The sequence below is a fragment of the Nomascus leucogenys genome, chromosome X (genome assembly GCF_006542625.1).
Source record: "Nomascus leucogenys isolate Asia chromosome X, Asia_NLE_v1, whole genome shotgun sequence".
Taxonomy (NCBI): domain Eukaryota; kingdom Metazoa; phylum Chordata; class Mammalia; order Primates; family Hylobatidae; genus Nomascus; species Nomascus leucogenys.
In genome coordinates, this window is record NC_044406.1 from 134726064 (window position 1) to 134753208 (window position 27145).

At 45.3% G+C, this 27145-nt stretch overlaps 1 pseudogene; it reads left to right on the plus strand.

Annotated features, from left to right (window-relative positions):
• Positions 1–4126: 4126 nt before the first annotated feature.
• Positions 4127–20176, plus strand: LOC115833233 (annotated as a pseudogene).
• Positions 20177–27145: the final 6969 nt, after the last annotated feature.

Consider the following 27145-nt stretch of genomic DNA (forward strand, 5'->3'; position numbering starts at 1 on the left):
CGCTGTTGGTGGCACTGGGGCTCTATGTCCCTGCCTTGGTGGAGCTTAAAAAAATAATATATAGAATGTCGGTGGGCATACCCGGTCTGGAGAAAAATAAAGTGTGGGTGCGGGGCATGCTTGTTATTTTCTATGGGGTGGCCAGGCAGGGCCTCACTAGTGAAGTGGCATTTGAACAAAATTTTGAAGGAAGTGAGGGAGCAAGCCGCATTGAGGTCTGCAAGAAGGGTGCGCCAAGCACAGAGAGCAGCAATTGTGGGCAGATGGAATTCTAGCCCTACACTGTACTATACTGAATACTATTATACCGTCCTAATACTGCAAACACAGTTTTTCAACTTTGAGAATCAATCTATAACAAAGCCCAGATGACTTATGACTAAACAACAATGGACAATGGGAAGGTACAAATACAGCTGTGATGGTGCTGTGGTGCACTGCTCAGATCTCCCTTCAAGACCAAAAATTTTATTTCCCTAGCTGGCTTGAGAGCTGTTAGCTGTCGTTAGCCCTCATCAGAAATTGTCTTACAAAAAGATAAGTACCTCAGCCAAGGTCACCCCTGTTCTCAGGGAGCCCACATCAATGATTCAACTTGAAGGTATAAAGGTCCAGCCCCTTACCCCAACTTGGGACATCTCTGAAAGGCCATCTCAGCTTCAGAGCTCCCTGTGGGGTTAACTGAAGCCTTTTTTGAGACTGCCCACTTTCTCTGTCTGTTGAATTTTTATTTCTTCCCTCCCTTCCCCTTCCACAGGTGTTGATCCTAAGAGTACTCCCTAAGAAACTTCCTGCACATTACTCTCCATCTTATTCAGCTTCCTTGGGAACCTGGCCTGCAGCAACAGTTGACAAAAAGCTGGGAGGAGGAAGGGAGATGTCAGGAAATGTAGGCACATTAATTTAGGGTTAGCAATTTAGGATTGTCTCCTTTGCCCCAGCCTATCACAAAAAAAAAAAAAAAATCAATAGTTGTTGTCCCCAGTTCATAGAAAAAGAAATACAGATTTAGGGATATTATTTAAAGATACAAAAGTAAACAACAGAAAACTTAAAAATGGCAATAAATCTATATAGTAAAAGGAGAAGGAAAAATGGTAGGGAGAGATGAAACAAAATTTGTCATGAGTTGATAACCAATGAAGTTCATTGATGAACACCTGGGGTTTATTATACTATTTTCTGTAATCTTGTATAGGTTTGATCAATTTCCAAAATCCAAGGTTAAAAATATGTACATAAAAAGAGGAATGGATAAGTGATCTCATCTATCATAGGAAGAAGTCAGCAATGTCTAAAGTTGAAAACATTAGAAAGTTGATATAGAAATAGCATAGTATTTAGAAAGACAGGGACAATCTACTAGAAGAAATGAAAGTAGAAACATTTAAAATGAGAACAGAAGAAGGAAGGTGCAGGGCAGAGGGCCTTTGCTTTGTATGATATGTCTTTTGGTCCTTTTTGACTTAGGTGTTAGTGTCCTCCCCCAAAAATTGTGTGTTGGAGTCCTAACACCCAGTACCTCAGAATGTGATCTTATTTGGAAACAGAGTCTTTAACAGGGTAATCAAGTTAAAAGGAGGTAATTGGGCTGGGCCCTAATCCAATATGACTGGGGTCCTTATCAAAAGAAAAAATTTGGACACAGACACAAACACATAGAGAGAAGACATCCATGTGAAGACAATGGATTGAAGTGATGCATCTACAAGCCAGTGGATGCCAATGATTGCCAGCAAACCACAAGAAGCTAGGAAGAGGCAAGGAAGCATTCTTCTATAGGTTTCAGGGGGTGCATGGTCCTGCTGGCACCTTGATTTAAGACTTCTAGCCTCCAAAACTGTAAGACAATGCATTTCTTTTGTTCTAAGCCACGTAATTTGTAGTACTTTGTTACAGCAGCCCTAGAAAACTAACACTACGTATAAACAATTCAAAATTTAACAAGACTGATGGGCTCAGCTGGGATAGAAAATTATATATGCCACTTGGCACAATTTTGTGTGTTTGTTTTTGTTGTTTGTTTGCTCTGGTGTATGCTCGAGGTTTTGCTGGGGCTCATAGCAGCAGAAGGACAAGAGTGGGAGCAAGTGGAGAGAGCCAGTAACAGAGCAGTTCAGGTGGCTGACAGTGGTTAAGAAGACTGGTGGACTGGGGACAAACAAAGATCTAGGAGATGGGTGAGGATGTAGAGAGGCAGCAAGGGTGTGAGAGTACTGGTTTTAGTCCCAGAATGAGACCCTGAAATTTAAGATTTCTGAGGTAAAACAGATCCTGGTGATTTAAAGGTCAAGGATGTGGCCTTGAAGCTGGGAGGCTGAGGTGGGAAGGAAGAGATTGCTAGAGGTTAGAGATGAGGAAGAAGTCAAGGGTCTGTGAGTGGCACAGGCTGCTGATGAATACACTGCAGTCCCCCAGAATGATGACAGGACACAGGGTACCAAGGCCACCTATGAGCCTGGTACCTGAGTCTTCAGTGAATGAGGGATAAGGGCCAATCAATGCTATGTAACAGACGACCACAAGCTTAGTGGCTGTAAACACCACTCATTTGTCACCTCCTAGTTTCTGTGGGTCAGAAATCCAGGCACAGCTAAGCTGGCTGGGTCTTAAGTTCAGGATCTCAAAAGGCTGCAGTGAAGGACTGCATTCTCACTTAAAGCTCAGGATTGTGGATAGCACAATCCACAGGTGCTCAAGTCCTTTATATAAGATGGTGCAGTATTTACACATAACATACATACATCCTCCCATATACTTTACATTACCTCTAGATTACTTATAATTCCTAATACAATGTAAGTGCCATGTAAATAGTTATTATACTGCATTATTTATGAAATAATGACAAGGAAAAAAAGTCTGTACATGTTCACTGCAGAGACAACCATCCATCTTTTTCAAATTCCACAGTTGGTTGAATCCACAGATGTGGAACACATGGATAAGGAGGCTGATTGTAGTACATTCTACCCATACACAAGGGGTCACATACACTAAGGGGCAGGAAACTTGGGGGCCATCTAGAATGGCATCTACCACAAAAGAGCCCTATCTTGAGTCTCAATTCCAACAGATAACAGAAAACTTAATCTAGTCAATTCCACATTTTCCAAGTTACTTCAGGATTGTCTTACTAATTACCAATTATTGTTATCAAGCAATTTAGTATTGTCTCCCCTGCCCCAGCCTATCACCTAAATTCTGTGAGACTTAAATTCGGAGAGAGAGAGAGCAAGAGAGAAGAGAATCTGCTTGTTGTCAATGGCAACCTGTCCATGCCAGCATCTACTCCAATGTACAATCCCATCCAGTGCTCAGAGATGGCATACCTTCATGCTGTCTTCCAATGTGGTGTCATCATTCTAACCTGGTTCCTAGCTGCACAGTCCATGACATTTTCTATGTGACATTTTTTGGAGACGTGCTCTCCCTCTCGTGCTCTCTCTCTCTCTCTCCCCCTCTCCCTCTGCCTCCCTCCCTTTTTCTTTTTCCCTCTTTCTCTCTCCCTCCCTCTTTCTCTTTCCCTCTTTCTCTCTCCCTCCCTCTCTTACCTCCTTGGAGGCACACGAAAATTCAACTGCTTTCCCATGCCACTTTAGTGTCACAGGAAGCTCAGGGGACTGCCCCAGACACTTCTGCAGCTAAGATATGTGAATTTGGTGTGAGAGGAGTTCTAGGACTCTGGACCTTCTAGGGTACTATGCAGCAAAGGGAGTCCCCTTGCTCTTGGACTTCTACCCTACCCCCGCCTTTGAGCCTAACTCCAGGAGGAGGGGACAATGCACACTGGCAAATTGGCATATAGTCCCACACAATGGTAGGATGAGGATTCAGGGCAGAATTCAAGATTTGTTTCTCATTCCAGATCCAGGGATCCTTGGATGGGCACTCCTCAAGGGCAGGCTCTGCCCTGTCCATTTACTACTGTATCCCAGGGGCTAGTACCTTCGTGGGGTTTCCAGGGCTCGGGATGAGAACCATGATGAGAACTACCTGGATGAGGAAAGGGAGTGTCCCAGGCTGTCCTCAGCCCAATGCCAGTGAGGGCTCTCTCCCCTGCAGAGTCGTAGGCAGGGCCCTGGACTCTGTAGGCACATGAAATGGTGTTCCAAGGAGGAGCCTAATGTGGGCTGTGAATGTTACCCAAACGCGCTGGGCACGGAGGGCACTGTTCCCAGAAGAGACTATCTCAAGGTGCGTGAGGCAATGTGCTAGAACTCTGCTCTCAATCTGAACTCTGGAGAGTACAGATGGCCATCCATAGGCATCTAGTTCTGTAGCCAGGTCTGTGCTACCCTGAGGACTAAGGTGCAGCAGTAGCAGCCCTAGGCTTCCTGGGGTTCCAGAGGAGTGAAAGTGAATGGCAACACAGCCAGAATCTGATTCTGTTTTACTTCTCAGGAAGAAGTGAAGCCCCATGGAGCATGAGGGGCCAGCCAAGGGGCTGGGCATCACAGAAGCCCTGACATTTGCTGGGCTCCTACCCTGGGTCACATACTATGTCAAGAACTTTAGGAGCTGAGATATTCTCTCACAATGGAAGAGGTTAGTCCCAGTCCTGTTTGCCTGTGGGCATCTTGCATCATCCTCTGAACAATCTCTCCCTTCCTTCCTCTTCTTTCCAGTTCTCGTCCCACCCGCTTCCCTCTCTTCTTTTTTTTTCTCCCCTCAAGCCCAAGACTTTCCTGTCATGCCAGGCAATGATTCAGCCACTTCAGTTCTGGGTGGATGGATAGGCAGGGCTTAGAGCAGGCAACCCTCATGCTGTCAGAGCCAAAAAGTAGAGGAATTATAAAAGCCTCCACCAGAGGTTGCCTAAGCTCTGGTGTTTTGCCCCCACTACTTTAAAGGTGATTCGTTTAAAACAAAACAAAACAAAACAAAAAAAACCCAACTTACTTCATAAAGCATAAGCTTAAAATAAGAAAAACAGAAGTGCCTAATCAGATCTTTGGAAGTATTGCATTGCACTGTCACTGAGTGATGTATGACTGACTGGCTGTCTTTCTGTTTGGACTGCATTCATCTGAATGGAGTGGGTACACTGGCTACCACCTTTTCTCCTGGTTTTCGCTGTTTCTCTTTGATCTAGAAACGATCTATTCTTACTCCCCCAGATCTCTTTATAAAGAGCCACAGGGAAAGGAAACAATGATGGCTGTTTGGGAATAAAGGAGGGCTCTCACAGTTGAAGTTTTCCCCATCTGGGCTTGGGTAAGGAGAAGGGCTTCTGGTCCCTCAGCCCTGTCAGTCATATACCTGGGACCTGTCCCATGGTCATATAGACCAGACCCTGCACACCTGCAGTCTCAGGTTCTGACAAGCAGATATCTTGCAAAGCAGAGCCTGCAGCTGGAATTCAAGGCAGAGCCCATCCCCTCTTGCCAGCAAGGCAGGAGTGTCCCTTTTGAAGTAAAAGCCAGAGGACAAGATGGACTGGGAAACACTGCAAAGACATTGCTCCTCGGCCTTTGGTGACATCCCTCCAAGGTCCCCTCTCACAGGTGTGTTATGAGACATACCTCAGGCATGAGTGGATGCATCAACAAAAGGAATAGCTAAACACAGCCTGAAATAGGACGTCTTCAAGGGGACAAACAGAAGTGTAGGAGGAAGGATCTTCAAAGACATGCCAAATTACCGTGACTCATTACCATGGCCCTCTTAAGATCAGTGCTCGCAAGAAGTCAGTAGTTTATGCCAAACAAGTATAGCAAGAAGAGCAACCTTGCTGGGTGGGTGAGGAAAATCAGTCCTCTTTTCTATGACATGAGACTAATTATTAAAAGAATTTCAATTTTGTCTTTACCAAGACATGAGTTCCTTATGTACTGCATGCTGTCTTCTGCTTTTTATTTGACGAAATGTGGCATTTGGGAAGCAGCAGATGTCACCCCTGTGCAATCAGTGTGAAATGATATTTTTGTAACATCATTAAAAAGTCTATCAAAATGGGAAATTTCTCTAAAACTCTCTAAGGGACCAATAAAAACACTCAGAGGAGGAAGGCTTATCAGCGGAGATTCTTGCTAAAGGGCAAGTGTATTCACATATGAAACAGAGTTTTCAAAGTCCTCAGAGCCCACAGCTGGGATTTCTTTCCATCGAATGTTGGAGCCTAAGCATTGCAGTTAAATCCTGGGCAGGAGCAAAGCCTTGAGGCAGTCTAAAGAGTATAAACTCTGTTGGCACATTGTCTCACACCTGTAATCCCAGCAGGCATGGGAGGGCGAGGCAGGAGGATCACCTGAGGTCAGGAGTTCGAGATCAGCCTGACCAACACGGTGAAACTCCGTCTCTACCAAACACAAAAAAATTAGCATGGCATGGTGGCGGGCGCCCGTAATTCCAGCTACTTAGGAGGCTGAGGCAGGAGAATCGCTTGAACCCAGGAGGCAGAGGTTTCAGTGAACTGAGATTGCACCACTAAACTCCAGCCTGGGCAACAAGAGCGAAACTCTGTCTCAAAGAAAAGAAAAAAAAAAAAAGTATGAACTCTGGAATCCGACAGGCCTGATTTCAACCCTAGCTCCTGTGTGACCCCCTGAGCCACTGCTAAACTTCCCTGGGCCCCATCAGGAAATGTGAATCCCACAAACAGCCAGTGGAGGGACCCACTCCCAGCCTCAAGTACTCAATCAACTGGGCCTTTGTGAAGCAGGTTCTGCCTGCCTGGCCAGAGGCTAGCTTGTGGAGTTCCAGATCCCAGCCTTCTCAGCCTGCTTCAGCTCCAACCCAGGTGGGGCAAAGCTGTAACAATTGCTGGCTCTCCTGAGCCCCACATGGCTCGTATCATGGCTTGTGAACTTCAGAGAGATGCATAAGGGCCAGCGAAATATTTTCAGTTCTGAAGCCACAGCCTGTGCCATGTGGGGGTTTTCAGCCTGCACTGAGGTGATGCATCTGGCTAGGCTCCAGGGCTTTGTGAGCATTTTCCTGAGGGCCCCATCTATGGCTACTATCATGCAGTGTAACTTGTTTTCAACATCGACAATGAGCTGCTTAAAGAATAAGTTCTCTTTTGAGACCAGCCTGGCAACATGGTGAAACCCTGTCTCTACTAAAAATACAAAAATTAGCCAGGCATGGTGGTGCAAGCTTGCAATCCCAGCTACTCAGGAGGCTGAGAAGGAAGAATCGCTTGAACCTGGGAGGCAGAGGTTGCAGTGAGCCGAGATCGCGCCACTGCACTCCAGTCTGGGTTACCAAGTGAGACCCTGTCTCAAAAAAAATAAAAATAAAAATAAAAAAAGATTAAGTTCTCACAACAGCAGGCTGGAGGCAGGGTGACATTAGCACTCTTCATAGCACTGTCAGTCCACAGTGGGGTCCAAAGTCAAACAAAAGACCCCAACACCAAGAGTGTTTTGGTATTCTTTTCCGATAACATGTTTGTGGATCAAATTCATCCCAGACTTTTCAACTCATTGAATCCTCACTGCTGCCCGAGGGACTGTGCACTACTTTTCTCTCCAGAGTACCAATGCAAAAACTGAGGCTTGGAGAGGGTCATCGCTGGCCCAAGGTCTCATAGCCAGCAGAGCTGGAACTTAGCCCCTGGCTTCTTAATCACTATGCAACACTGCCACAGGCCAGGGCTCTGGGCTGGGCTGCTAGGCCCTGTGCTTTAAGGGTAACCATGATCTGCTCTCATAGGCAACCAGGGCACATGGAAGGTCACAAGGCTGAGAGCAGGGGTGGATAGGCAAGAGAGTTTCCAGATCATAGGCTGTCATAAAACCCCAATTTTACATGGGGGAAAAGTACATTTTACAATTCAGGGTCCAGATTAGTTCTAAGTTATTACTGTTGGCTACCAAGTCTGCGTGAGTAAGCCCTGAGCACCACTGTCTAAAGAACTTTATGGCTCCACAATGCTGAGATGTGGGTTCTACCATCCTCATGTTACGTGATGAGAAAGTGGACGTAAGCTGTCTAAGGTCACACAGCTAGTAAGTGACAAAGGCAGGACTCACACCCAGTTTCAGCTAGTGAAAAGCCACCTCACTTATCCCCTGTGCTCTACACAGATTTGGTGAAGAAGGAAATGATAGAACGTGTGACCATAATAAGCACCATGAAGAGACCCTGGGCCATGTACTTGCTACAAGACAGATCCTGCACTATTTCAGCTTTGTGGCCAACTGGTATCACCTAGCCATCTTGCCTCCTTAATGTTCACCCAAGTCAGGTGCTAGTCATGATAAGGTCTCCATTCGGACTCCTGTCAGGGAGAAAAATGGAGACCACAAAAACAAAAGCAAGACTTCCCTTGAAAAGCTGCTTTCAGGCATCTTTCCATCCTGCCAAAAATTAACCAGAAACTTCCTAGGGACAAAGAGAGCTGCCAGCAGAGTAATGTTGAGAAGGCTGCCACACAGCACCCTGTGACTTCATCTCCTGCAATTAATTGTGTCTCCCACTCGGCACCTGTGAGGAACATGCTATGACAGTAGCAACCGGGTGTCATGACCACATTTCAAAATCAGACTCTTAAAGCAAGTGACACCCCAGAATTGTGTGGGTGAACCCAGGCTCTGTGTGATTGCACTGGGAGGCCACAGAGAGTGCAGGATTTCCCGACAGAAGACTCTGCAGGCAGATTTCAGTTATCTGAAATGACTGGTGTACACACATGCTTGCCAAGGGCTCTTCCTATTTTTTTAGCCCTATGTTCAATTTCCTCCAAGGAAAACCATGGATGGAACTAAATGAGATTTCACCCACTTGGTGCAATTTGGTTAGAGGGTGGAATATCCAGCCATCCAGGTTGACCTGGGGCAGGGCCTCAGTCTTACCTGTCCTGGGAAGGGCGTCCTCATGAGGTCAAGGCTGGAGAAAAAGCACATATCCAGGAACTCTAGCCCTCTGTAAGGCCTCAACAAATGGTGGCTCTTACTGGTGTTAGTATCACATATGCACAGATAATTTTCAGAATTCAGAAAGGGGATGAGGTGTACAGATCAGTAGCACCTCTCAGAGTCTAAGAAACACACTGACATTTAAGCAGTGAGATGTATGAATATTAATACAAAATATGATAAATGAGGAAAGTTCAGTATTTTATAAACAGTTTCGTATCATCCATTTTAGGTTTTACTAGCAAGAGAATTTAGAGCAGGCTTATGAAAAATCTTTTGCTTGCCAGAGCTTTATGGATTAGGGTTTTGTGAATAACAGATCATGGGTCTGTATTTCCCTAGGCATCAATTTCCACACAGATCAAAAAAGAGGCTTGCCGCCTTACAGATTCCTGGTACTGAAATAGCCCTCAATTTTCAAACCTGTCAGTTTACCCAAGTCAGTTCTCACTGCCTCCCTATTGGCCCAGAGCCACTACACATATTTGGGTATAATCCATGGATGGAATCTAAGTCCCCAACCAGGCCATATCCTGTAGGACCTTCAGGACCGGAAACCTATGGTCTCATGGCTCTTCTTCCTTCTCCCCAAGCTGGAGGCTTTTCACTATCTGCCCATTTCCCATCTACAGGCTTTGAGGCTCAGGCCAGCATCCCCACACACTTATTCAAAAGGTCATTCCTGGGAAAACAGAAATGTATCTTCACCACTATTAGTAATACTGTGCTTTACAGTTTACAGATCGCTCCCACAGGAATCTCATCCCCCAGGAGATAGACTGAGAAGTTTCATTACTCCTGCAGGTAGGTGGTTAATATTGTACCCATCTTCCAGATGAGGTAATTATAACTCAGAGAGGTATAGTGACTTTCTCAGAGTCACACATCCATTGAGTGATGGAGCCAGGGGTCAATTCCAGGTTTATAACTACAAAGTTTGTGCTTCCTGCCCTGCTTCCCCTGTGGAGGACAGGAGCCTATCTTTATCTGGGTACCTCTCTCTCTCTCTCTCTCTCTCACACACACACACACACACACACACACATACACACACATAAACACACACACACACAAACACACATACACACACACACGACTTTCCTTTACAGGACGAAATCTCATAGTTTACCAAAATCTCTAAAGCTCCCTTGCCAGCAATCCCTCAGTGGACTTGAACTGATGGTGCCAGGTTTGGGTCATGGGGTAGCAGAAAAGCAGGCACCTCCATCAAAGCTGAGCCCCTCTTCCATTTACTTTCCATCATGCGGATGATTTTATCTCATCTGTCAGAGTGACCACTGCCTTTCATGGAGATGGCAGGAGGCAAGTTGCTAAAGAACCTGACAAAGACTTAGAGAAGCCTAGAAACTCAGTCCCAGGGACCATCCCTCCTCTACCTCCACACAGACTCACACACATACACCTATACTCACACACACTCCCAACAGATTGGGAGCCTACATCTCCCAGGCAGCTTCCACAGCAGAGCTGTGCTGAGAGCCCATGTCTTCCAACTCAGGACAGGCTCAGACACAGGAGCCAAATTCTTCTTGCAGCCACATAAAGGCTGTGGATAAAAGAGAGATGTTTGGCGAGACACAGCATGAAGCAAATATATCCTTTAACCAGGTTCTGGCCTTACCCTTTGCAGAAAGATGTGGAAACAAATAATCATTTGACTACAAGAATTGGCCCTGTGGGTTCTAAAGTGGGAAGTGGTGGGAGGAAGCCAAGAACAGGGAAGTGTAACAGTGACACTTGGACCCCTCTTCCTCCCTCATAGGTAAAGTACTCTGCTGATTCTGTTTTGCCCATGTATCCCTCAAACAGGGGGTGATATCTGAGTCCTCCACCATTTTCTTAGGTGGGCTTGTAAGTGTCCAAACAGCAGGTGCCCACAGGGCATGAGACAGCTAGGGACAGGCAGACGTGTTGAAGCTTGTCCTTGGAGTCTATCCCACTTGGCCCCTAATACATGCCATGTCAAGCTCTAGTTCTCCTTCCCATTCCAAGGATTCCTTATCCTTTAGGCCCTTTTCTTTCTCCTGGCCAAGTCACTTCTCTCCCACGTCTCCCTGCTTCCCCGAGGTCCGGGCTTATCTAGTCTCTTGCAGGAGCAGTTTCAAGAGCAGGCATCAGAGACTTTTGGTGTTAGGTCAGCAGTTTCCTTCAATTTTTGTTTTTGTCATAGTCGGGGCTGGATGCATGATATTCAGGATAAAAGTAAGAGCAACATGTTGGGGAAGAATACACAGTAAAACAACTAGATCAAGTCTTCATGTGTGACCCTCCAACAGTCCTCCCAAAAGTACAGCTTTGTAACCTCCAGAAAAAGATAGCCTCTTCTATCTTAGGTGTTTTATCCTAAAAAATAGGGGCTACATAGGCTCAAAGTAAAGGGATGAAGAAAGATCTATCACACAAACAGAAAACAAAAAAACAGCAGGGGTTGTTATTCTAATATTAGATAAAACAGACTTTAAACCAGCAACAGTAAAAAAAGACAAAGAAGGGCATTATATAATGATAAATGGTTCAATTCAGGAAGACTTAACTATCCTAAATACATATGAACCCAACACAGAGCACACAGATTCATAAAACAAGTACTTCCAGACCTACAAAAAGATTTAGACAGCTACACAATAATAGTGGAGGAGTTCGACACCTGACTGACAGCATTGGACAGATCATTGAGGCAGAAAACTAACAAAGAAATTCTGGACTTAAATTTGACACAAACAATTGGATCTAATAGACATCTACAGAATACTCTACGCAACAACCATAGAATATCTATTTTTTCATCTGTACATACTCTAAGATTGATCACATGATCAGCCATAAAGCAAGTCTCAATACATTCAAAAAAACCGAAATCATATGAAGCAGATTCTTGGACCACAGTGAAACAAAAATAGAAATCAACACCAAGAGAAACTCTCAAAACCACACAATTACCTGGAAACCAAACTTGCTCCTGAATGATTTGTGTAAAAAACGAAATTAAAGCAGAAATCAAAAAAATTACTTTAAATAAATGAAAACAGAGATACGACATACCAAAATCTCTGGGCTGCAGCAAAAGCAGTGTTAAGAGGAACGTTTATAGCACTAAATGCTTACATCAAGAAAACAGAAAGATCTCAAATTAACAATCTAATATTGCAGCTAGAGGAACTAGAAAAACAAGAACAAACTAACCCCAAAACCAGAAGAAAAGAAATAACTAAAATCAGAACAGAACTAAATGTAATTGAGGCTCAAAATCCAGACAAAGAATCAATGAAACAAAAAGTTTATTATTTGAAAAGATAAACAAGATTAATAGTCTGCCAGCTAGATTAACAAACAAAAAAAGAAAAGATTCAAATAAGTACAATCAGACATAACAAAGGTGACATTATAACCCACAGAAATACAAAAGATCCTCAGAGACTATTCTTTTTTTTTTTTCAATAGAGACAGGGTCTCACTATGTTGCCCAGGCTGGTCTCAAACTCAAGCAACCCACCTGCCTCAGTGTTGGAAAGTGCTGGGATTACAGGTGTGACCCACCGTGCCCAGCTGTTCAGAGATTATTAAGAACACCTCGATGAACACAAACTAGAAAATCTAGAGAAAATGGATAAATTCCTAGGAACAGATGAAATGGATAAATTCCTAGAAAAACACAACCTCACAAGATTAAATCAGGAAGAAATTAAAAGCCTACACAGACCAATAACAAGTTCTAAAATTGAATTAGTAATGTAAAAAAACCTGCCAACAAGACTGGGCACAATGACTCACGCCTGTAATCTTAGAACTTTGGGAGGCCGAGGCGGGCAGATAACTTGAGCTCAGGAGTTCATGACCAGCCTGGGCAACATAGTGAGACCCTGTCTCTACTAAATAGACAAAAAAAAAAAAAAATAGCCAGGCATTATGGTGTACATCTGTGGTCCCAGCTACTCGGGAGGCTGAAGTGGGAGGATGGCTTGAGCCTGTGGGTCAGAGGTTGCAGTAAGCTGAATTTGCACCACTGTACTCCAGCCTGCGTGACAAAGCAAGACCCTGTCACAAAACAAACAAACCAAACAAAAAAGAAAAACACCTACCAACAAAAAAAGTCCTGGACCAAATGGATTCACAGCAAAATTCTACCAGATATCCATAAAACAGAGCTGGTATTCATCCTACTAAAACTATTCCAAAAAACTGAGATTCCTCTTTAACTCATTCTACAAAACCAGCATCATCCTGATACCAAAATCTGGCAAAGTCATGACAAGAAAAAAAAAGAAGGCCTGGCACAATGGCTCATGCCTGTAATCCCAGCTGAGGCTGAGGCATGATAATCACCTGAAACCAGGATGCAGAGGTTGCAGTGAGCCAAGATTGCACCTTGCGCCACTGCACTCCAGCCTGGGCGACAGAGTGAGACTCTGTCTCAAAAAAAAAAAAGAAAAGAAAAGAAAAAGAAAACTACAAGCCAATATCCCTGATGAACATAGACACAAATATCCTCAAAAAAAAAAAAAATACTAGCAAACTGAATCCAGCAGCACTTCAAAAAGTTAATTGCCCATAATCAAGTAGGCGTTATTCCTGGGATGCAAGATTGGTTCCACATATACGAATCAATAACTGTGATTCACCACATAAACAGAAGTAAAAGCAAAAACCATTATCATCTCACCAGATGCAGAAAAAACTTTTGATAAAAATCTAACATCTCTTCATAATGGGCAAAAGCTGAAAGCATTCTCCTTAAGAACTGGAACAAGACAAGGACGCCCACTCTCACCACTCCTATTCAACATAGTACTGGTAGTCCTAGCCAGCGATCAGGCAAGATAAAGAAATAAAAGGCATCTAATTAGGAAAAGAAGGGCCGGAAGGGCCAGGCACGGTGACTCATGCCTGTAATCCCAGCACTTTGGGAGGCCGAGGTGGGCAGATCACCTGAGACCAGGAGTTTGTGATTACCCCAGCCAACATGGCGAAATCCCATCTCTACTAAAAATACAAAAAATCAGCTGGGCGTGGTGGCAGGCACCTGTAATCCCAGCTACTCTGGAGGCTGAGGCAGGAGAACTGCTTGAACCTGGGAGGCAGAGGTTGCAGTGAGCCAAGATCGCACCACTGCACTCTAGCCTGGGTGAGAGAGCGAGACTCCATCTCAAAAAAAAAAAAAAAAGAGGAAAAGAAGAAGTCAAATTGTCTCTCTTTGTTGATGAGATGATTCTATGCCTAGAAAACCTTAAAGACTCAGCCAAAAGTCATCTAGAACTGAAAATGATTTCAGTAAAGTTTCAGCATACAAAATCAATGTACAAAAATCAGTAGCATTTTTATCCACCAAAAGTGTTCGAGCTGGGAGCCAAATCACGAACACAATCCCATTTATAATAGCCGCAAAAAATTAAAATACCTAGGAACACATCTAACCAAGGAGGTGAAAGATCTCTCCAAGGAGAACTCCAAAACAGTGCTGAAAGAAACTATAGATGACTTAAACAAATGAAAAATCATTCCATGCTCATAGATTGGAAGAACCAGTATTATTAAAATATGCATATATCCACAATCTACCGATTCAAAATTATTCCTATCAAAATACCAATGCCATTTTTCACAGAATTAGATAAAACTAGCCTAAAATTTGTATGGAACCAAAAAAAAAAAAAAAAGTCCAAATAGCCAAAAGAATCCTAAGCAAAAAGAATAAAGCCAGAAGCAACACATTATCCAACTTCACGCTATACTACAAGGCTACAGTAACCAAAACAGCATAGTACTAGTACAAAAACAGACACACACACCAATGGAACAGAATAGAGAGCCCAGGAATAATGAAGCACACCTACAACAAAGTCTTCGACAAAGTCAACAAAAATAAGCAATAGTGAAAGGAATTACTATTCAATAAATGGTTCTGGGAAAACTGGCTAACCATATGCAGAAGAATGAAACTGGATCCTTACCTATCACCATATACAAAAATTAACTCAAGATGGATTAAAGATTTAAATGTAAGACCTAAAACTACAAAAATCCTAGAAGAAAATTCTGGACTTGGCCTAGAATTCATGACTAAGTCCTCAAAAGCAATTGCAACACAAACAAAAATTGACAAGTGGGAACTAGTTAAACTAAAGAGTTTCTGCACAGCAAAAGAAACTATCAACAGAGTAAACAGACAACCTACAGAACAAGAGAAAATACTTACAAACTATGCATCCAAAAATGTCTAATATCCAGAATCTACAAGGAACTAAAATCAACAAGTTAAAAACTACCCCATTAAAACCCAGGAAAAGGACATGAACAGACGCTTCTCAAAAGACGACATACAAGCAGCCAACAAACATGATAAAATGCTCAACATCACATCTGAGAAACGCAGATCAAAACCACAATGAGATACCATCTCACACCAGTTAGAATGGCTATTATTAAAAAGTCAAAAAACAGCACATGCTGGTGAGGCTGTGGAGAAAAGAAAACACTTATATACTGTTGGTGGGAGTGTAAATTAGTTCAGCCACTGTGAAAAGCAGGTTGGAGATTTCTCAAAGAACTTAAAACAGAACTACCATTTAACTCAGCAATCCCATTACTGGATATATACCCAAAAGGAAATAAATTGTTCTACCAAAAAGACACATGGACTGGTGTGTTCATTGTAGCACTATTCACAATAGCAAAGAAATGGAATCAATCTAAGGTTCCATCACCGGTGGACTGGATAAAGAAAATGTGGTGCATCTGTATCACCAGTACTTCACAGCCATAAAAAGATGATATCATGTCCTTTGCAGCAACACGGATGGAGCTGGAGGCCGTTATCCTAAGCAAATTAACGCAGGATCAGATACCACATGTTCTTGCTTGTAAGTGGGAGCTAAACATTGGGTACACATGGACATAAAGACGGGAACAACAGACACTGGGAACCGCAAGAGAGGAGAGGGAGGGAGATGTGGGTTTAAAAACTACCTATTAGGTACTATGCTCACTACCTGGGTGACAGGTTCAATCAAACCCCAAACCTCAGCATCATGCAATACACCCTTATAACAAACCCACACATGTACCTCCTAAATCTAAAATATTAATATAATTTTAACGTTTTTAAAAAGAATAGGGGCTGATGGGGCAATAATTGTACAATTATGTGAAGGTACTGAATGCCACCGAACTGGACACTTAAAAATGGTTAAGATGGTGACTTTTATATGATATATATTTTAACAAAGTTTCAAAAAGAATAGGAGCCCGGGACACTGTCCAAGCTCTGTTTGGCGGTATAACCCCCAGTGCCCCACAGGCACCACAGCTGCACATGGAGCCATGTGTTATCTTTCCTGGATGCTTCCACCAGCTGAGAATATGTCAGTTTTGAGGCAGATGTGTTTGTTGGAGGACTGGGGGTAGAGATCATCTATATGTCTTCTCCCAGCCCTGTCCTGGAGCAGGGGCCCTTTTGCAGAAATTGGGTACTTAGCTCTTCTGGCCCTCCCTGCACCCCATGGCATCCTTGGTGTTCCCCTGGGTCAGGGACTGAGGACCAAGTTATGGATAGGCCTGTTTCTCAGCACTGCAGGTCATTCTGTCCTCTGTTCACTGCCTGTCTCCCTATTCTGACTCACAGCTGGACTCGCACCTTCCATGAAATCAAAGTTACCTGCTGTTACTTTTTGCTTGGGAACATGTCCTTCCTGCCTCTGCCAATCTCTTTGACATCTGGATGCTCAAGGGAAGCTTCCCTTGTAAGCTCTCTGAGGAACCATAGGTTATTTCTGCACAGTCCCTGAACTGCTCCTGTTCCACCCACTCTGGTTCCTTATTTTGTCCCCAACCACGCTAACATGGGCAGTGTCTGGGCCTCCAGCTGTCAGCTTATATGTCCTATCCCTCACTCTCCATCCCACAGCTGTGGCCACCATTGCCTAGCTTAGTTTTGGCAGTTTGTCCCTGAGACTAGCAGTCCCCAAGAAAGGTTCCAATACATGTGTCATCTCTTTCACCCCCAAACTAGAATCAATGGCTGCCAAACATCAAAAGTACGAGGTAAAAATCCAATGGTCTTGTTTCTGGCCCACTGTGGGTATGCAACAGGAAATTCATGTGCACCTTCACTGCTCTTTTTCTCAGGGACATTCTCCTGGCATGTTAGCAAGGCCCAGTTAAATTCCTCAGGGTGAGGGTCCCCTTGGAGAAGGGAGTGAGTTGCTGTGGATTTCTGTACTCAAGGTAGAGCACTTCCAATAACCAGGAGCTCTGGGCATCCCGCCCCTGATCTGGGCAAATCTGGCATGAAGTCTACACACTAAAAATAGCTTTCCCAGTACATGAAAGCAATGGTGGAGGCTTCCTGATCTGGCTTGCACACCACAGGTGAAGTAATTGGTCACTTACCAGTGTCTCCCCACTTAGGTTCTAAAGTCCACTGTATCAATGACATCATGCTAACAACTGGATGAGCAAGACATGGCAGAGATTTTAGAGGACTTTGAAAGACATAAGCCCTTCAGAGAGTGGTAGATTAAGCCTACAAAGATTCAGAGGCCTGCCATATCAATGAAGTATTTAAGGGGCTACTGGTCAGGGGCATGCTAGGACCACCCCTCCAAAGTCAGAGGCAAAAGATTGTATCTCACACCTCCTACCACTAAGAAGGAAGCACAATGCCACGTAGGCCTCTTTGGGTCTGGAAGCAGGGGACCAAGGGGTGGAATGACCCCACTTATTATCTCTCCTAGTGATCCACATGGGAATTTGTGCTTCCTGTCCCCACAATACAGTCACCACTAGCCAAATTCATCTATTTAAATTTAAATTAAAATAAAATTAGTTATTTTATCTGAATTTTAGATTAAAATTCAGTTCTTCAGACACACCAGGTACATTTCAAGTACTCAGTAGGCACATGCAGCTAGTGGCTACCTTATTGAACAGTGGATCCTGGCTATTCAAATGGAAATGCTTCCACCAGTAGACACAGTAGGAGTCCCACTGAATTATGAGCCATGGCTGATAACTGAATTACAAGTCATGGGAACCTTGGGTTCATTCCTCCTGCTATGGCTGTGGGACTAAGCAGGTGTAAAGAAGAGTAGCCATTCTGTCAGGGGTATTGGCTCTGATCATCAGGAGGAGGCAGGGTTGTTCTTACACACTGTGAACAGGGAAGGATATATTTGGCACCCAGGTGATCCATTTGAATGTCTCCTAATAATTCCTTGCCCAATTTTTATGGTAAATGGACACATGCAATTTCCACAGTCTGAGAAGGGCATGGGGACCATGGGCTCAGAACCAATCCTCAGGGATAAAGGTCTGTTACTCGACCAGCCAGGTCACGGAGAACAGCAGACATGGTGGCTGAGACTGAGGGTACTCTAGAATGGATAGTAGATGAGGAAGACCATGAGCATCAGTTGTGGCTTCAAAGCCAGCTGTAGTCATGCGGGCCATACACTGTCCCACTACTTTGCCTCATGTTCACCTCCCTAGGAAAAGGGCCAAGCCAAACCCTGGAGAAGTTATTCCCAAATGAGGGGAGCATCCTGTGTGAAGCAAGCCCATCTGAGGCCTGCAAGGCATGGGCTGTAGTCGATGCTGTGGTCGTTCCACAGCCCAGCCTAATGGCGGAGGTAATCATTCCACTGCCTGCCAAAGGTGTTGCTTGATGATGGCACATAACTAAGTCTCTCTCCAAATATCAGTCAAGGGGTCAATGAAGGGTGGAGAGTACCAACACCTGGACTCCAGCCTCTACTTGCAACATCTCTATAGAATCTTCCCAACCATAGAGCTCCCTCAGGGACTGACTGAGATGTCTGATTCAACTGTCATAGAACAACTCCACTTTCCTCCCAATTCTACTTCCCTCACTCCATTACAGGTGGTTTTTTTCTTTTTTTTTTTTTTTAAACGGAGTTTCACTCTTATTGCCCAGGCTGGAGTGCAATGGCGCAGTCTCGGCTCACCACAACCTCCGCCTCCTGGGTTCAAGTGGTTCTCCTGCCTCAGCCTCCTGAGTAGCTGGGATTACATGCATGCACCACCACACCCAGCTAATTTTGTATTTTTAGTAGAGATGGGGTTTCTCCATGTTGATCAGGCTGGTCTCGAACTCCTGATCTCAAGTGATCCACTTGCCTCAGCCTCCCAAAGTGCTAGGATTACAGGCGTGAGCCACTGTAGCTGGCTACAGGTATTATTTTCTAGAGCACATGTCCTATCCTTTCAAGTTGCAGGGATGAACTAGTGAAGGTCCCACTGACCAACTGGCATCCCACAGCCTCCTCTTCCAGAATGCCTTTGCGCAGGTGGAACCTCTGTGGGTGTGTGCTTCTTCATGCACTGAGGGTTGGGGGCGGGGAGCTTCAGCTATTGTCAGATGGCGCAGATTGTGCGGGACGTCTTGTTAGAGGGAAGCATAGTCTGGAAAATGGTAATGGAGAAAATCTGGTTTTCCACTCACGGGAAAGCTTGACCTTCAAGGGTGGCCTTCTCCTTGGGTGGAAGGTGCGCCCTGGCCCTAATGTGCTCACAGCAGCCCTGGCCAGCTTTCTCCCAGAACAGGGGCTTGCCTGGTGCTCAGAAGGAAGGGGTGCTGCAGAAGGGCACCCACAGGTCTGCAGACTGGGCCTCAGATGAGAGCTGGCCAGGGTGGCTCTGCTCCCTGAACCCCCTCACGGCTCTGCCCCCAGCAACACTGGCCGCTCTGTGTGCCTGGGGAGGCCATTGTGTAGGAGGAGATGAGCATCTGCTGGTTTCAGGGGCTGATTGCTTCCCTTTTCTCTCCCGGAAACAGTCTGTTGCCTAGGTGACACCCCAATCCCAGTGTCTGGTTTGAGCTCTGCATGACTCAGCTACCATGCAGCTGTTTGCTAGGGGCCTCAGGAGGGCGGTTGCTTGGTTACCTAAGAGATGGCAGACATGTTTTGCTGTGACGATGCTTACCTCTGCTTCTGCTCCCTAACAGCAAGCAGTGTGCGCCCCGAGCCGCGTTTCTTTCCTCACTGGCAGGAGACCTGACACCACCCACCTGTACGACTTCAACTCCTACTGGAAGGTGCATGCTGGAAACTTCTCCACCATCCCCCAGTACTTCAAGGAGAATGGCTATGTGACCATGTCGGTGGGAAAAGTCTTTCGCCCTGGTACTGCTCCATGTCCAGAGTCTGGGTTCTCTTGGTTTGTGGTGTCTGAATCCAGCATTCCCATCCTGGGGATGGGGCTGTCTTTGCAGAGCCCTCTTCTGGCTGAGCGAGTCCCTCGCTATTCAGTGCTTCCTTTCTAAAAAACCAACTTGTCAACCCTGCTACATGTTGTCACCCAAAGCGAAAAAGGGTAGAAAGAGCTTTGCTTCCTTTCAGAAACCACTGAGGGTGTGCTGTTGGGTCCTTCAGCTCCTCGGGTGGTAGGGAGGACATAGGCTGGGGAGGTGGCAGTGTTGGGTGGAGTCCAGCTTGGCCCCCCCCCAATTCCCTGCAGGGTACCTGTCAGTAAACCTAGGGGTGGGGTGAGGACACCTGAGGGCCTCCCATGTGGCCAGCATTGCTGTTGCAGGCTTATTGCCCAATGAGGGGGCTGTGCTTAGGTGGGGGCTGCTATCTACTCTGTGAATTAGGTCAGAAAGATGAGTGTAATCTGGTTTCTGCACCTGGTCTCAGGAGCTCGCAGGTCTGGGCATAGGAAAGCGCACTTCAACAGGTGTCTCAGGTGGTCTGGCCACCTCTCCTTGAGTTCATCATTCCCTTGGCCTCCCTGTGCTGCCACATCCTCATCTTGGGCCTCTGGGGCAGGAGCCAGAAACCTCTGGGCATGGGATTTAACAGGCTGCCTGAGCTGCCTGTCAAGGTCACTGGGCTCTTGTTCCTCCTGATCTCGAGATAGATCCTTGGGGCCCACACAGGCATGCGTTCTCCTTAGCCAGACTTCCCCGTATTTGCTCCTGGCTGCAGCAGCACAGGCTGAGGCCCGGCACCAGATGTTCAATACGATCTTGCAGTCAGGCGGTCCACAGCTATTTCTGTAGCATTTGTCATGTGTCAGACCCTGTGCCAGGCCTGGGGCCACCTCTGCCTCGTGCAGGGCAGCTCACAAAAGCTGGCAGAGGCCGAAGGCTGTGTGCCGGTATTCAGAATGCCACAGAGCGCCTGACTGCTGTACCTTCAGGGCCTCTATGGGCAGCCCAGTCAGAGTTGCGGGAGTGGATTCCTGAGGTCCCACTGCCGGGGTCCCTCACTTTGCCATCCTGCAGGCTTCTCGATCCTCAACCTTTTAGATTCCCGCCACACTGAATCTAAAAGGGACAATGTGACCTCTAAGCTGGTGGCCTAGGAGCCTGCCGATAACCTACCCATTCATCAGCCCTCATGGGTCAAGGCTGCCTCGTCCTTCCCGAGAGAGTGGAGAGGTCGAGCAGTGGGGATACCCCTCAGGCCACGGGGCTTACTGACTGGGGTGGGTGTCAGGGGGAACTCCCTCTCTTTCTGAGCTCCAGTGAGCTATCTGAAAGTCCCCACCATACTCCCCAGTACTGACAGCCAGAGGCAGGAAGGGCTCACCAGAATCATTGGGCATCTGTGATGGGCATCAAGTCTGCTTTGATTATTGATGAGTGGGTAAGAGGGTCCTCTCAACTTGGGGTCTTCTTAGGAAAGCACTGTCAACTCAGAACAGGTTTCAGCTCTGTTCTGGAGACCACAGGCCCTGGAAGGCTGAGACACCATTTGCAGCCCCAGCGTCATCTGTTAGACGCAGCCAGCAAGGTCTCATGCTGTGCGGTATATTTCAACACTTTCTCAAATTTACCCGTGGCAGCTTTTGGTGTGTTTGGTTATTTTTATAACACTACTCACTGTACAAGTTCTGTCATGCACATTTTTTGTATCAAAAAGGGTGCTGTAACTTAAAAAGACTGGGTATTTCCAACTTGGAATATTCAAACCATCTTTTGCAAGGGATGTTTTAAATAGGCATGAAGAGTTGTGTTGTTCTTAATCAGGGTTAAGGATCTGGAATCAAAGGTTTTGGTTTACTCCATCTATGGCATATCTTAAAAACTGAGCAAGATGTCCTTGCCTTTTTTGAATTTGATGATTGTGCTGCAGTTCCACAGCTCAGTTTTAGGTGGCACATACCCCAAACTGAAAACCTGAGCTTGGAGGAAATGAGTCAAAAGATAGGTAGGTACAGGACAGGGCAGTGGTGACACTACAGCTTTCAGGGTTCCCAGCCTGTCAAGAATGAGCGTGTCTTAGCAAGGGAGGCGTTTCAACGTCTTCTCAAATCCACCTGTGGCAGTTTTTGGTGTCTTTGGTTATTTTTATAACACTAAATACTTATATACAATTTATATACATGTACAAAAGGGACATGTACATTATATATTTTGATACAAAATATGCACAAGTACATATTTTGTATCAAAAAAAAAAGTTCTGAGAAGAATTCCACTTCCATAAAGCTTGAGTAGACATACTTTTCCCTATTCTTCCAACTAAGTGACCTAAAACCCCTTGATAATATACACAAAACAAACATAAGACTCTGAAAGGTGGAGTGAAGGCAGATCAGACAGGGACCTTGTGACCTGAGGAACAATGGAGTTAATTAGTTCTCTGGTGTGTGTGTGTCTCTTTCTTTCTTTCCCTCTCCTCTCCTTTCCCATTCCTCCCTTCCCCTCTCTTTTTCTCTCTCTTTCCCTCTCTTTCCCCTTCCCTCCCTTCCTCTCTCTCCCTCTCCTCTCCTCTCCTTTCCCCTTCCTCCCTTCCTCTCTCTCTCCCGCTTTCTTCCTCTCTCTCCTCCTCTTTCCCTGTCCTCTCCTCTCCTTTCCCCTTCCTCCCTCCCTCTCTCTCCACCCTCTTTCTTTCCCTCTCCTCTCCTTTCCCCTTCCTCCCTCTCTCTCTCTCTCTCTCTTTCTTTGCCCATATATACCAGACATGGAGCTGAAGGAGCTGGGATCCAGAAATGTCGACACAGAGGAAAGAAGAAAGAAGGAATGAAGGAAAAGAGGGAGGAAAGGGGGACAGGAAGGGAGGGAGGAAAGAAGGACCAAAGCCAGAGGACCAGGAAAGTTGTAACTTAGCAAGATAGAAAACTTTTAGACAGTGAGCTGCTTCACTCTAGTTAAAACACCACAGAAATATAGTTTGATCCCCACTTCCACACATGCCAGCAAAGGCCAACTAGCAGGCTCAGTGTAGCATGCTTGCTAAGCTGTAACATCCCTTCTGTCTACCTTGGTGCTGTCGGAGGTGGCCAATTAGGGAGCTGGCACTTTCATCCCTGCCAGGCAATAGCAAGTCCCCATCGCCTAAGGTGTCTGTGCAGGTGATATTGGATACAGTGCTGAAAAATATCGAACCCTCCCAGCCACAAAGGTATCAGTACAGCCCCAGATCAGATCCAAAAAGTCCACTCCTGCCCAGCAGAAACAAGGAGCCCCTCACCCATTTCAGAGATCAATGGAGGCCATGTGGGGAAGGTAGACTACTGCACTCACCAGGCAGTAATGCAGCGCGATCCTTCCCTTTCTTCTGCTGGAGTGATGTCAGAGGATGCCAGCTAAAACAAAGTTCAAATAACACCTTAAACCTACTAACATAATATGAAAATCTCTAGATTTCAATCAAAAGTTACACATCACACCCAGAACCAGGAAGATCTCCAATGGAATGACAGAATACAATCAAGAGATGTCAACACTGATGACAAAGATGTTAGAATTATCTGTAAAAAAAATTGAAAGCCACCATTATATAAATGCTTCATTAAGCAATTAAGAACACATTTGAAACAAACTAAAAATAGAAAGTCTCAGCCAAAAAATAAATAAATAGAAGACATAAGGAAGAACCAAATGGAAATTTTAGAACTGAAAAATACCATAACTGAAATTTTAAAAACTCTATAAAGGAATCACTGGCAGAATAGACAGAACAGAGGAAGGAACCAGTGAACTTGAAGACAGAACAGAAATTTCCCATTCTGAAAAATGAATAGAAAATACATGGGAAAACAAGATGGACAGAGCTTTAGGGACCTGTGGGACTACGAACAATGATCTCACATCTGTGTCATAAGGGTTCCAGAGGAGATGAGAAAAAGCGTGGGGCTGAAAAATCAAAGAAGTAATGGCTGAAAATTTCCCAAATTTGACAAAAGACATAACTCTGCAGACTTCAGAAGCTGAACAAATCCCAAAGAGAATAAATCCAAAGAAATTCCACACTAAGACACTTGAGTTAAACTTCTGAGAACTATTAAATAAAAACAAAAAAAATTAACTGAGCATGGTAGCTCATATCTGTAGTCCTAGCTACCTGGGAGGCTGAGGCGGGAGGATTGCTTGAGCCCAAAAGTTCAAGGTTACAGTGAGCTATGATTGCAATGCTGCTCTGCAGCCTGGGCAATGAAGTGAGACCCTGTCTTTAAAATAATAATAATAATGATAATAATTTAAAAAAAGAAAAAGAAAAATCTTGGAAGCAATGCGAGAGAAATGACACCTTACCAAACCATGGATAGCAAAAGGAAGTGGCACAACTTTTTTCAAGGGCTTACAGAAAATAGCTTTCACCTGGGTGCAGTGGCTCACACCTGTAATCCCAGCACTTTGGGAGGCCAAGGCGGGCGGACCACCTGAGGTCAGGAGTTCAAGATCAGCCTGCCCAACATGGTGAAACCCTGTCTCTACTAAAAATACAAAAATTAGCCATGCATGGTGGCATGCATGCACCTGTAATCCCAGCTACTTGGGAGGCTGAGGCAGGAGAATTGCTTGAACTCAGGAGGCAAAGGTTGCAGTGAGCAGAGATTGCCCCATTGCACTACAGCCTGGGCCACAGAGTGAGACTCTGTCTCAAAGAAAAAAAACAAAAAACTTTCAACTCAGAATCTTACATCCTGTGAAAGCATCCCTCCAAAATGACATTCCATGGCCACATAGGTTTGAAAATCATGTTCTAGACTAACCAATTCATTTTCTAGGTAGCACAACTGAGATTCTTCAAAGAACATACAGGATTTTTCCAAGATCACATTGCAATCCCTTGAACACTGTTGGAAATCTCTGAAATTTGCAAAGCTGAGAAACCAAAAAAAAAAAAAAATTTCATCAGTGTTGCTGGAATAATCTCCAACCTGTAAATGTAGAAGCAAATCTTGAGAACCTGAGTCCCAGAAAGAGAGAACACAAGGTACAAGGGTATGTCCCAGCAACAGCCCTGTGACATGAGTGGCATTTGTACCTCCTGGTTTATAGGAGAGGAGAAGGAGACACAGAGAGATGAGTAACCAACAAGGTCACACAGGAAGACAAAGAGCTAACATTCAAACCCAGGTCTGCTAGACACCAAAGCTCAGGCTCTGGGCCTCACTGTTACATACCTCATGGCCACATTCTCAGCCTTTCTGTGTGTCTCTATGCATTGCTCCAGCATATGAACTACAAGGACCCAGAGGATGCAAACAATGGGCTCCTATGTCAATGCCTGGGCTGACCCGTACAGGCCATTTGTAAAGAAAATGCAAACGGTGTTGCCATGTTTTCATGGTAACAAGCATTAGGAATTTGGGTTTGTTTTAACATCCATTGTTCTATATCTGAAATCTGATGTAAAATGCCTTGGGAAAGTTAGAAAGATGAAGAAGGCAGGAATGGTTAGAGGAGGGAAAGGATAGAGGACATAGTTTACAATGTATGGACATATTCGTCTTAGCACCTCATACTTACACTCACATCCCCCAAGAACTACACAGAACTTTCTGCCATGGAAGCCACTCACTGATCATGCCTCTCATCACAGCCTACCTTTAATTAAAAGTGAAGTTGCATGAGTCAGCCAGCAGATGGCAAAATGAGGAACCAAGGGAACATATGACTAAGGTCAAACATTAGCTAGTGTCATTTCATAAACGAAGTGGGCCTCTTTCCTAAAGCTTTTTCCAAGTATCATCTGCAAATGTTCCAGTTGGGTGCTACAACATGCCGAGGCCACCCTGTCTGATCGTCTTGTCTTCATCACCCACCCTCCTCTTTCAAAGGCAGTATGATCAGACACAGTAGACAGGGGGCCTACCCTACCAAATCCCACCTGGCCCTGGATGCTGCAACTTAGGGCATCCAAGAGCCCGCTAGGGCAAGCCTGCACTGTACCTTCTTTCTCTGGGTTGTCAGTGGCAGGCCACTCTGCTCAGGCCTGCCGAGTGAGGGTGGTACACTGGGCAAATCAACTTTCTGGTAGAAGCACAGGAACATCTGGCCCCAACACCCTTCTCTTCCTCTGCCCACCCCACAGTAATCCTCAGAACCTAGAGACCTAATGACATCTCTCCACTAATGACATCTCTCCAAACTTCGTTCTAAAGTCAGGAACCAGAAGTGGAAACCTCATCACAAGTCAGAAGATTGAGACATGCTTAAGGTTACTACCCATGTGTTCAGATTAGCAAGGACAGGAGCACACTGTAGGTACCAACCGCTTATCCGTGGAAGACTGCTCCTGAGCGGCAGTGGGCTGCATGTTCTATTTGTGTGCCTGTTGTCTACAAACACTCTTATCCCATCAGAAGTACACAAGGGTTTGTCAGATGACTTACTGGCCACGAGTGAATCAATGAATTCTTCTCAGGAAGAAAACCAGTTTGCCTTTTAAAAATGCTGACAGTGAAACCCAAGTGAGGAAACTCACCTGCTGCACCCAGCGTGCAGCCCACACTCCTTCAGTGGTCCTTTAGGAGTTGGACCCAATCTAGTTTCCCAGCCTCTTCTCCCATGACTTCACTCTACGAATGGGTCTGCTCCAGCCACGAACCTTCTCTGGGCTCCCTGAATGTACCTAACCCTTTTAGGCTGCCCTTCCCCCATTTCCCACCTAACAAAACCCTTTTGACTTTCAAAGCCCAGCTCACACACCCCCTCCTCTACGAAGCCTCCCCCAGCCCCCTGCCCAGAGTGAGCAGTTCCTTCCTCTTCACATTCACCTAACTCCTCTTGCCTGTAAGATGCCCCCTTACAAGTAACAAAGACATGAGTGTGCACCTACCTTCAAGGAGCCTCTTTCAGGAGGGAGCCTGGCTTCGATCTGCTTTTTGACATACTTTGCACTGAGATCTGCCCTCTCCTGCCAGGCTGTGCTCACACCAATACCAAGAGATCAGGAGACGCCCTGCCAGCAAATGCCCTGGAAGCACATCCCCTTCATGCCCCTGGCAATTGTCTAATGCACACACAAGATCAAAGCAGCTCTCAGGTGGCATGTTGCAGGGCACAG